This window comes from Silene latifolia, chromosome 10 (genome assembly GCF_048544455.1).
Source record: "Silene latifolia isolate original U9 population chromosome 10, ASM4854445v1, whole genome shotgun sequence".
Taxonomy (NCBI): domain Eukaryota; kingdom Viridiplantae; phylum Streptophyta; class Magnoliopsida; order Caryophyllales; family Caryophyllaceae; genus Silene; species Silene latifolia.
In genome coordinates, this window is record NC_133535.1 from 77,436,526 (window position 1) to 77,448,740 (window position 12,215).

The window sequence follows — 12,215 nt, forward strand, 5'->3', positions numbered from 1 at the left end:
TATACGTCCTCGCTTGTTTGGTAGAGGGTCTAGAGTTGGACCAATCGGTTTGAGCTTTCCTTTGGAGATTAGCCTTTCCAAGGCCGTGGCATAAGGCATTCCCAGATCAGGGAAGGACCTATGAGGTCGTCTGGTTTTGGTTTAGTCGTTGGTCAGTAGTCGGCTTTCAAGAAGCTTAACCCTTTGCTCAATATCAGAAGAGGGAGGATTCTCGGTTATCATTTTGTCCTCAACATGGGAGAGACGAGTGCTCAAGTTTTCCACGGTAGCTAGGAGTCGAAGGACCATGTCGTTGGTTTCAGCAGAAGTCATGCCAGATGCAGATTGATCGGCTTCTTGAGTTTCTTGTCGACGATCGATGGCACCCAAGGGATTCTTAATGACATAATGATAGGCGTTATAACTTGTCTTGGAAAGAGATTTCACAAATAAAGGCAAGTGCGACACATATGTACAAAAGGCGGTTATGTCGTGAAAACGCGACGGTGTGACTAGGTTATGAGTTCATTAAAGATCGTGAACGACCTCTTGTGTTTGAACTCTTGGTGCATGACTTTGAACTTAGACTCGAGTGTCAACTTTGGCATAGTGATGCCTAGACAGTGTCAACTTTGGCATAGTGATGCCTAGACAGACGACTTCTTACTCAGTTTGGATGTGTGTTGATGGCGTGACGCCGTTGGACAAGACATGTACACAAACTTGACCTTTGACCCGTAAGTAGGGGAAATGCAGGTTTAAAACCCGACAGGTTTTGACTCTGCTAACGCTATTGAAGATGTCTCGACAATTAGGCGACACGACCTAGACCAAAAGGTAGGTATTAACTTCGGCGGAGATCTGACGTTATCTAGACGACTTGACTTGAAATCGACTGGACTCTAATTGACTCAAGGCTGAATCAGAAAGGTGGATTAAAATTTTCAAAAATAGAAATTTTCAAAAAAATCCATTTGTCGTTTTATGGACGGCTTCCGAAGAGTAAGGATCTTTAGAAGGTCGGCCAGTTGAAAGGGTTGTCTTAGGTTTGTTTTCAAAAGACGGCTTGACTTGAGATTGCGGCGGCTCTGAAAACAATGTGTTGTTTCCGAAGACGGCTTTTTTAAATTCCGAATCACAGATTTGAAAATCTTATTTGGAATCGTCATCACAATGGCCATGAAAACGGTTAAATTTGTTTTCAAAGATTTGATTTTGAACTGAACTTTGAAAACGGGTAAATTTGTTTTCAAAGATTTGATTTTGAATTGAAATTTGAAAACGGTTAAGTTTGTTTTCAAAGATTTGAAATTGGGTTGAAATTTTGAAAGCGCTTAGATTTGTTTTCAAATATTTGAAATTTGATTGAAATTTGAAAACGGTTAATTTTGTTTTCAAAGATTTGATTTTGAATTTGAAATTAGAAAACGGTTAGATTTGTTTTCAAACATTTGAAATTGGATTTGAAATTTGAAAACCGTTAAATTTGTTTTCAAAGATTTGATTTTGAATTGAAATTTGAAAACGGTTAGATTTGTTTTCAAATATTTGAAATTTGATTGAAATCTAAAAACGGTTAAATTTGTTTTCAAAGATTGAGTTTTGATTTGAAATTTGAAAATGGTTAAATTTGTTCTCAAATGATTTGAGTTTTGATTTGAAATCTGAAAACGGTTAAATTCATTTTCAAAGATTTGACTTTGAATTGAAATTTGAAAACAATTAAATTTGTTTTCAAATGATTTGAAGTTGGATTTGAAATTTGAAAACGGTCAGATTTGTTTTCAAAGATTTGAATTTGAATTGAAATTTGAAAATGGTTAAATTTATTTTCAAAGAATTTGAAATAGGATTTGAAATTTGAAAACAGTTAAATTAGTTTTCAAAGATTTAATTTTGAATTGAAATTTGAAAAACGGTTAAATTTGTTTTCAAAAATTTGGTTTTGAATTGAAATTTGAAAACGGTTAAATTTGTTTTCAAATGATTTGAAATTGGATTTGAAATTTGAAAACGGTTAAATTTGTTTTCAAAGATTTTAATTTTGAATTTCAAATTTGAAAACGGTTAAATTTGTTTTCAAATGGTTTGAAATTGGATGGAAATTTGAAAACGGTTAAATTTGTTTTCAAAGAATTTGATTTTGAATTTGAAATTTGAAAACGGTTAGATTTGTTTTCAAATGATTTGAAATTGGATCTGAAATTTGAAAATGGTTAAATTTGTTTTCAAAGATTTGAAGTTGGATTTGAAATTTGAAAACGGTTAGATCTGTTTCCAAAGGGTTTGGAGTTGGATTTGAAATTTGAAAATGGTTAAATTTGTTTTCAATGATTTGAAATTGGATCTGAAGTTTGAAAACGGTTAAATTTGTTTTCAAATGATTTGAAATTGGAAATTATGAGGATTGAATTCGTCATTACGACGGGTTAGAAAACCGCTTTAACCTTTGAAAGGAGGTATGCAAATCGAAAATTGTGAGAATTGAAATCGTCATTACGACGGCTTAGAAAAGCCAAATTTGATTTAGAAAACGAGATTTGAACTTTGGAAAGTTGCACGGGTTGAAATCGTCATTACGACGGTTTGAAAAACGTTTTTATTTGAAAATTGATTTCGAATTTTGAAAATTCGAGGGTAAAATTCGTCATTATAATGGCATAAAAGGGCGATTTGAAATGGTTATAAAAACCGGGTTTGAAAATCGTTATTATGACGGCCTAGAAAGGCGTGTTGAAAAGCGACGGTCGGCGAAAGACCGAGGTTTGAAATGGCCATTATAACGGCGCAAAAGGGTATTGAAATGGTTGCAGAAAACCGAGTTTTGAAAATCGTCATTACAACGGCCTAGAAAGGCGTGTTGCAATGGTTGTAGAAAATCGAGTTTGAAAATCGTCATTACGACGGCCTAGAAAGGCGTGTTGAAATGGTTATAGAAAATCGAGTTTGAAAATTGTCATTACAACGGCCTAGAAAGGCGTGTTGTTTGAAATGCAACGGTCGGCGAAAGACCGAGGTTTGAAATGGCTGATACTGTCGTTTCGTACCAAAAATAAAATACTTGAGTACAACTAACAGAAGTCAGCGGTAAGTAGGGTCGATCTCCACAGGGAGGCGGTGTACTATCTATTTGTCTATTTATCTGTCTAAATGTCACAATTGGGGGTTTTGATTGATTTAACTAAACTAGAGATTAAGGCGAGGGAAATAAATAAGAGAATTAACAGTAAGAGAAAGGAAGTATGCTAGGAGTCGGTCTACCGTGGCAGCTATCAGATCTTATACTATCGGGAATACTAAGGCGATTAGACTATTGATAAGAAGAGCTATGGTCGTCACCTTTCGGTCCTTAAACCGCCCTAGAGCGTAAAACGAACTTTCTTTCGCCCTCACCGCAATACCCTATTGTAATTAAGCAAGCCTTCCCTTCCAATCTTTCGATCTAGGTCGGGGTTAACTAGATTTATGGTCTCCCGCATGCATTCATTCGACCGGATAACAATTAAATTGCCTAATACAATTCCTATCGCAAGACTAATCTATATAAGTCAGTTAAAACATTGCTACCACGGCTTCCCTAATCCTAACATACTAAGGGATTTAGCTATGCATAATTAATAGAGAACAAGAAATAAAGGAGAAGTAAACATTAAATAAAAGTAAAGAGAATAAGGGGAAAGAAGAATTACAAATAATGATCCTAATAAAAAGCAAAGTAACAGTAATAATGCAACAGTGTGTGTCGTTCCAAGAGAAAAAGAGGAGAAGAGAGCAGTTAAACCGACGTCCTAACTCCTATTTATAAGAAAATAGGAGTATAGATAAACCTAATGACGGAAATTAAGTAAAAAGCCCAGCCCATCAGCGAAATCCACTCGATCGAGTACTTAAGGCTCTCGATCGAGAACAATTCCTTAGCAATCCTCTCGATCGAGAACAATTCCTCTCGATCGAGGACTTCTTTCCCTTTAATCACTCGATCGATAAGAAGTAGCTCTCGATCGAGCAAATGGGCTCTCGATCGAATAGAAATAGTTCTCGATCGAGCACTTCTCAGCGCGTAATTCCTGCTTCGCGCACTGAACTTCAAACGGCTGCCATTCCTTCGTTACTTGGACAAATAGGGCGTGGTTGGTGGCGTTAGAAAGCTAAGAGGATAAGCTTTCACCTCCAACTGGAATCACCTTAATAACGGTTGTAGAACTCGAGATATGGCTCTCACAAGCAGGAACTAGCAAATTGAAGCACTCTCTTGGCTCGCCTAACTTCCTTACTCCAATGCGCATCTCAAAATAGCTTCATTCCCGCTCCAAATTCACTCTTCCTCCAAATGCATGCTAAAAGGATGGTAAAAGGCTTGATTTCACTACTTTTGGGTTCATTCCTGCAAATAAGACAAAACAAACCAAAGTAGCATATTCGGGGCATTTCGTAGCATAAAACCACGATAAAAGCATAGAAATACGTGCATAAAGTAGGCTAATAAGACTATATAAAATGCACGTATCAAATCTCCCCAAACCAAACCTTTACTCGTCCCCGAGTAAACTAAAATGCAACTAAAGGAACGGAAAAAGATAACTCAGAGCTAGCTACAAATGCCCACTTAAGCCAATTTAATGCAAGCAAACTAACACCTATGGCAAATAGTCAAACGCAAACGAGTTATAGGATGTTTATAATAAAGCTGAACCGTCGACCTTGCAAGACCTTTAAAATCGGACTCTCACGGGTCACTCTTTCTCTCATGAAGCAAAGGGTAAGCATATATATGTATAAGAGAGAAAGAAAAATAGTCGCTCACCTAGACTACGACCCACATAAACATGCATGCCACTAAAATGATAGACAATTCTAGCTACCGTGCATACATTCCAACCAAACAAGGTCCTGTCACAGCCGAGGGCTTACAAAAATATGGTAAAGTGAGGCAATGGGTAAGAAAAGGCAAAACATTTATGGGAATGTGGAGGTATAGGTGATCAAGCTAGTACCTAAACAAAACCATATGACAACATCCATTTCCAACTCAATTATGAATTAAGCACATGCCCTTCATTTGGCACAAAACTCACCAAACCAAACTGAACTTACTCCTCAAATAATATAGGATAAAGCATAGGAGTGAAACCGTCAACAATACAGGCTTTTTTTTTCTTTTTCTTTCTATTTTTTTTTCGGTTTCTTCTTTTCTTCACGTTTTTTTTTTCATCAACCTCCTTTTCTTCATAAAATACCAACTCCGAGACAAAGGATACAAGCCAAACTTGATACAATGAAATATATACCGCAAAACATACACTAAACTAGCTTGACAAGGCAGGCTAAATTTGGAATGTAGCTAAAGGTCAACTGGCAAATTTGGCTAATGTGGAGTTTATGGGTAAAAATGAAAGAAAAGGGAAATGTAAGCACCTCCCTGCATGTGACACCAACCACTAACCCGAATGTATGACGGCAAAAAGCAATTGAATTCTATATACGTGCAAATTGATGATACATGTTATGCAAGGAGTAACTACTCACAATCCTACATGAAACTGGTCATAAATGACACCAGTTTATAAGGCTCTAAATCTTAGAAATTATAAGTAGGTTGCCAAAATTTCAGGTCAAGTCTATTCGTTCAGCTAAATTAAACATTAACTCGTAGATATGCAATAAGACAAAGCTAATAAGATAACAGTTTATTGCAAGGCTTAAGCAAAAAGACAGATATAGTGCAATTTCATCACTGAAATCCACCGTTCCGACTCAACCTATATGCAAAAATAAACACTGAATTTTTAACAATTTTCTGATTTTTATTGAATTTTTTTGAATTTTAACGAAAATAAACAACAATGCAAACATAAATTAAATGTGATAACTGAAATGCAATGAAAACAAAATGCGGACACGAGATATGGATGCATAACCTCCCCAAACCAAACCGTACAATGCCCCCATTGTACCAAAACATGGAAAGGAAAATGCAAACTAAAGGAGGAAGAGAGTAAAAGCGGAAAACTCACAAAATGCGCGAATAAAGGGACCTCCCCAAACCGACCATGGAATGGGAGGTTGCTAAGGCCCGAAAACCGTCTCAGGAAGCTAATCCAAGTCAAAAGCGTGAAAGGGCATCCAAAAACTGCTCGATCGAGGAGAATAGCAGTCGATCGAGTAGTTCCTCATCTTGCAGGTGGTCGATCGAGTAGAAGGTCTGCTCGATCGAAGGGAATTGCCGGCAAACGTGCTCGATCGAGTAGAAAAGCTACTCGATCGAGTGATTCTCACTAGTACCGCAAAACGCAATGAAAAACAGCCCGCAAACTAACAAGACAAGCATACTGAGATAGTCTATGGTATAAAACCATTTATTACAACTGAAAGTAAATAAAAATGCAAAATAAAATCGCCGGGTTGCCTCCCGGGTAGCGCTAGCTTCAGACAGGTCCCAGCTCGACCTTCTTTTCTTCGAGCCACTTAAACTAATCACAATCAAAACAGCTCAAAGCGCGCAGCAACCTGTCAAATAGCTGCGCATGTGCTACACAGAAGAGTAAGTAGCACCAAATTGGAATAGCAAAGTAGGAAATAAAGATATGTAAACATTTAAGTCTAACAAATTTCCTATGGGCGCTCCTAAATTTATCCACAAAATATAGGAGCGCGGGAGCAATTGTCAATAAAGTAGGGCTCCATTTCAGATTAACGAAATTAAAAGGATAAGGACGGTGAAAAATCGTCAAATTATACGACCTACTGGGAAGGGGTAAAGCATTGGGATGCGCAGCAAAAGTCAACTGAGGCAATTTACTATTAAAACAAACAATAAATAAATTATCGTTTACTACCTCGGGTCGGTCACTCTCAATGACGGAATCATCGACAAAGGAAGGTATTACCTCTTCCGTGCTAGGAGCAATTACCGACGCAGCTGCCTCCTTGACACCCTTCTTAGTGGAATTCGTCCCCAGTAAATCGCAGACCTCAAGTGTATCCAACTCGGCTTTGAATAGGGAAGATTCACCGTATCCATTATCGTCATCGAAATCGTCATCAAAATCAAACCCAAATGACGAACCAAAGCTCCCAATGGCCAAACTACTCGATCGAGTAGAATCTTCATTCGATCGAGCGCTTTCCTCCGATTTCCACTCGATCGAGTAGAATGTTCACTCGATCGAGCACTTTCTCCTGGAAAATCACTCGATCGACCAATAATTGTCACTCGATCGAGTGATTCCTCCTGTGTAAAATAAATCCTCGTGTGGGGCAGTGAAATATGATAAAAACTCGTCATCCGAGTCATAGAAGTCATCCTCGGATCGGGTAACACGGTATCCTCGGGGAAGAACCGCTCTCAGCAAGGTATACTTCTTCTTCTTGCATCTCAGCTGCTATCTGAGCAACTACAGACTCGAGCTCATGGAATCGAGCGTCCATATGTTTATCACTCTCTTGCATTTTGGATACAAGCGTTCCCATTAAATATGTCAACTCCGCGATCTCTTCTTCTTCCATCTCACCGCTAGTGAGCAACTACTGACTCGAGCTTATCAACTCGCGAGACATATTCTTGTGCTTGGAATGCAAGTGTCTCCATCAAGGATTTCAGCTCTGCCGAATGTCTTCTTCTTGTATATCGAGGGGATCTTGTTGCGGCGGCCATTGATAGGGTGGATGTGACGGCACAACTACAAACGCATTGTGCTCGTGAACCACATCTCCCGTAGCGCATCACCACCGGCTGTTCCATATAGTGGGACATCGGTGATGGGTCAAAGGTACTCAAGCCTTCCCTTTGACTGTCTTTCACCTAGAACTGTCTAGGTAGTACCTGTAAGGCCTATCAAAACAGCACTAAACAAAAGATTAAAACGGCCTCAAGGGAAAAATCCCTTGAGGCTACAAACAGATAAAATTAAACAAATAAATAAATAGATTGCCTCCCCGGCAACGGCGCCAAAATTTGATACTGTCGTTTCGTACCAAAAATAAAATACCTGAGTACAACTAACGAAGTCGGGTAAGTAGGGTCGATCTCCACAGGGAGGCGGTGTACTATCTATTTGTCTATTTATCTGTCTAAATGTCACAATTGGGGGTTTTGATTGATTTAACTAAACTAGAGATTAAGGCGAGGGAAATAAATAAGAGAATTAACAGTAAGAGAAAGGAAGTATGCTAGGAGTCGGTCTACCGTGGCAGCTATCAGATCTTATACTATCGGGAATACTAAGGCGATTAGACTATTGATAAGAAGAGCTATGGTCGTCACCTTTCGGTCCTTAAACCGCCCTAGAGCGTAAAAAACACTTAACTTTCGCCCTCACTGCAATACCCTATTGTAATTAAGCAAGCCTTCCCTTCCAATCTTTCGATCTAGGTCGAGGTTAACTAAATTTATGGTCTCCTGCATGCATTCATTCGACCGGATAACAATTAAATTGCCTAATACAATTCCTATCGCAAGACTAATCTATATAAGTCAGTTAAAACATTGCTACCACGGCTTCCCTAATCCTAACATACTAAGGGATTTAGCTATGCATAATTAATAGAGAACAAGAAATAAAGGAGAAGTAAACATTAAATAAAAGTAAAGAGAATAAGGGGAAAGAAGAATTACTGAAATAATGATCCGGAATAAAAAGCAAAGTAACAGTAATAATGCAACAGTGTGTGTCGTTCCAAGAGAAAAAGAGGAGAAGAGAGCAGTTAAACCGACGTCCTAACTCCTATTTATAAGAAAATAGGAGTATAGATAAACCTAATGACGGAAATTAAGTAAAAAGCCCAGCCCATCAGCGAAATCCACTCGATCGAGTACTTAAGGCTCTCGATCGAGAACAACTCCTTAGCAATCCTCTCGATCAAGAACAATTCCTCTCGATCGAGGACTTCTTTCCCTTTAATCACTCGATCGAGAAGAAGTAGCTCTCGATCGAGCAAATGGGCTCTCGATCGAATAGAAATAGTTCTCGATCGAGCACTTCTCAGCGCGTAATTCCTGCTTCGCGCACTGAATTTCAAACGGCTGCCATTCCTTCGTTACTTGGATAAATAGGGCGTGGTTGGTGGCGTTAGAAAGCTAAGAGGATAAGATTTCACCTCCAACTGGAATCACCTTAATAACTGTTGTAGAACTCGAGATATGGCTCTCACAAGCAGGAACTAGCAAATTGAAGCACTCTCTTGGCTCGCCTAACTTCCTTACTCCAATGCGCATCTCAAAATAGCTTCATTCCCGCTCCAAATTCACTCTTCCTCCAAATGCATGCTAAAAGGATGGTAAAAGGCTTGATTTCACTACTTTTGGGTTCATTCCTGCAAATAAGACAAAACAAACCAAAGTAGCATATTCGGGGCATTTCGTAGCATAAAACCACGATAAAAGCATAGAAATACGTGCATAAAGTAGGCTAATAAGACTATATAAAATGCACGTATCAATGGCCATTATAACGGCACAAAAAGGTGTTTTTGAAACGGTTGTAGAAAAACCGGTTTTGAAAGTCGTCATTATGATGGCCTAGAAAGGCGTGTAGTTTGAAATGCAATGGTCGGCGAAAGGCCGAGGTTTAAAATGGCCATTATAACGGCAAAAAAAAAAGGTGTTTTGAAATGGTTGTAAAAACCGGGTTTGAAACGGCCATTATAACGGCGCAAAAAGGTGTTTTTGAAAGTTTGAAAATGACACGGAAGGACTTATGATCACATAACACATAAGCACTCGCAGTTCATTATATTATGCATAATGCTGACACGGGTTTTGGTTTAATAGGGTTACACACCAAGCAATCAAACCCCGATTTTCGAGAGGGATACCAATCCAAACAAAATGTGTAAGGAGGGTGCCCTAGCCTCATGCTCGAAGGTGATGAAAGCCCTTTGACGAAACATAAATGTGTAACGTCAACGGTATGCTTGACTCAATCGAGATTCGAAACGCGGGGATGAGAAAACTCACGCCGACGGGCCGAGCCAATTGGTCGATAAAGGTTAGGTTGTGGGCCCGGACAAGGAACCCGACTTATAACCTTAATATCAATTAATGCACTTTAACCACGACCTCGTTCGAGTTTCACCTCTAAGGATCACAAAGACACAAGTGTCCTAGTTTTTCCCAGCGGAGTCGCCAAATCTGTGGACATGGGCCACAAGCCGGTCTGTGGATTTGGGCCACCTACCGATCTGCGATCACGGGCCATCAGCACGCCAAGCCAATATGTGGACATGAAGCGGTCTAGAAAGCCACGCTCGGTGACATAAAATGCTTTCGGCCGGATCGCTTTAGATCGGTCGGTTTCGTCTCGGTAAAGGTCTCGAAACGATGTAGAGATGTTCGGAGTCGCCACCAAGCATTTGTGGGATGCTTGGAACCCGTTCGAATCCACTTTATACCTCGGTCAAACGAAGCACAAAGCAATGTTTGACATAGGTACTAAAGATAAGAACTCATCCCCCTTTTAGCATTCTATGCCTAAAATGACTCTCGTACGCCCTGGATAAGGCCATCCACTATCCAAAGGTTCTGAATAAAGGGTGAAGGTACGTATTGGGAAGCCCTTTAATCGGACACCCAATCCCGCCCGCGTTAGCGGCCTCTCTTGATTGATCGTGGTTGTTTAAGTGCAAGAGTTGATAAAACGGTAAATGCATGAATACACATCCAAAAGTGTTAACCTAACATGTGAGCTTTCTAAGTCGGTTTATTAATCCAAATATCAAGCATAAGATGCCAAGTTGGATTTAGATTGATTTACATGTGAAAACGGAAATTAAACATCCATTTACCAAATTCGGGTTATGATGCTTAACACGATCCATTTATTGAAAAAGGGTGTCAAATGACAAAGTGTAAAAATGTAAGCTTGTCAATCTGATCCATCATGTATTTGGATTAACCGTAATCGGGATCGTCCTAGACAAGTCTTTGAAAAACGAGGCGAACAAAGTGTCGGGCACCACGTTAAGGCGCGAGCCTATTGGCGAGGTAAGGGGCTCTGCCCAGGTTTTGAAATATGAAAGCAGAGGGCCTCTTGGGGCGCGAGCCATGGGGCGAACCAAGGGGCATCTCCTGGTTGTTAAAAAGGTTGTTTAAAACCGTTTTTTGTGATTAATGATTTGCAAGTATGATTTGCATGATTCGGAATAATTACTATTATATTAGTAATATTCGTCGTCGGATTTGCATGTTTGAAAAGTATAGTTTACAAATAAAAATGTAAAATGTTTAATTTGAACTAAATATGTTAATTTCATTTATTTGTAATTAGTCAGGTTTGTCATCGTACTCGGATTAAACCGACATGGTATAAAGAACCAAGGATGATTATGAATTATGACTAAAACTTGTAAAAATAAATAAAATAAAATAAAAAATGTTTGAAAATATTTGAAATGGTAAAAACCGATTATAAATATGAAAATAAATTAAAGGGAAATGACGAGAACAAACACGGTTGAGTTCTGACCTGGATACCCCATTGAGGCGCGGGCAAGCCGGCGAACCAAGGGGCTTCTGTCTCAGGCCAAAAATCAGTTTTGGCTCGTTTATTCCAAGTTTTGGTTCATGTTATGCATGTTTTAGCATGTTATAGTCATGCAACAAATAGAAACATGATAAAAGAAGGATTTTTTACACCCTCATACTTACATGTTTGGTTATGGCGAGTGACCGACGTAAGTGTAACAACTCGTTTGGTCGGAAAATACTCGGTTTTAAACCGTTTTGGTAAGTAAAAAGAGTGTTTTAAGATTAGTGACGGTGTGGTGGTCGAAGTGGTCGGTCAAGTGATTTAATGCACGATGACGGTACCAAACAATGAGTAAGGCTTGAATTTACGATCTGTAGGTCGTAAATATGCGTCGGATTGTGACTTAAGAAGTCGAGTATAGAAGTTTAAGGGAGATGTGAGGGGGCGGACTCTCGCGTGAAGATTATAGTGTGTGAAGGGTGGTATTTATAGAGAAATGTGGGGAGTTAGGTCGGTTGTGTTTGCTTGGAGGCTAAGCAGACACCTGCTTTAGGCGCGAGCTACCTCGTGATACAAGTGGGTGTATTGTCCCTTTCGCAAATTTGGATTTTGCATTTGTTCTAACCAATGTTTTGTTGGTTGTGATTTCTGGTCTTTGATGGTTGCTTAGCCGTGTGAGCTTCCTCTTGGGTGATATTTGGGGTAGGTATTTTGTGTCTTTGACTCGGGTTTGACCCGTGTGAGTCGGGATTTGAATTTCGAGTCGGTTTT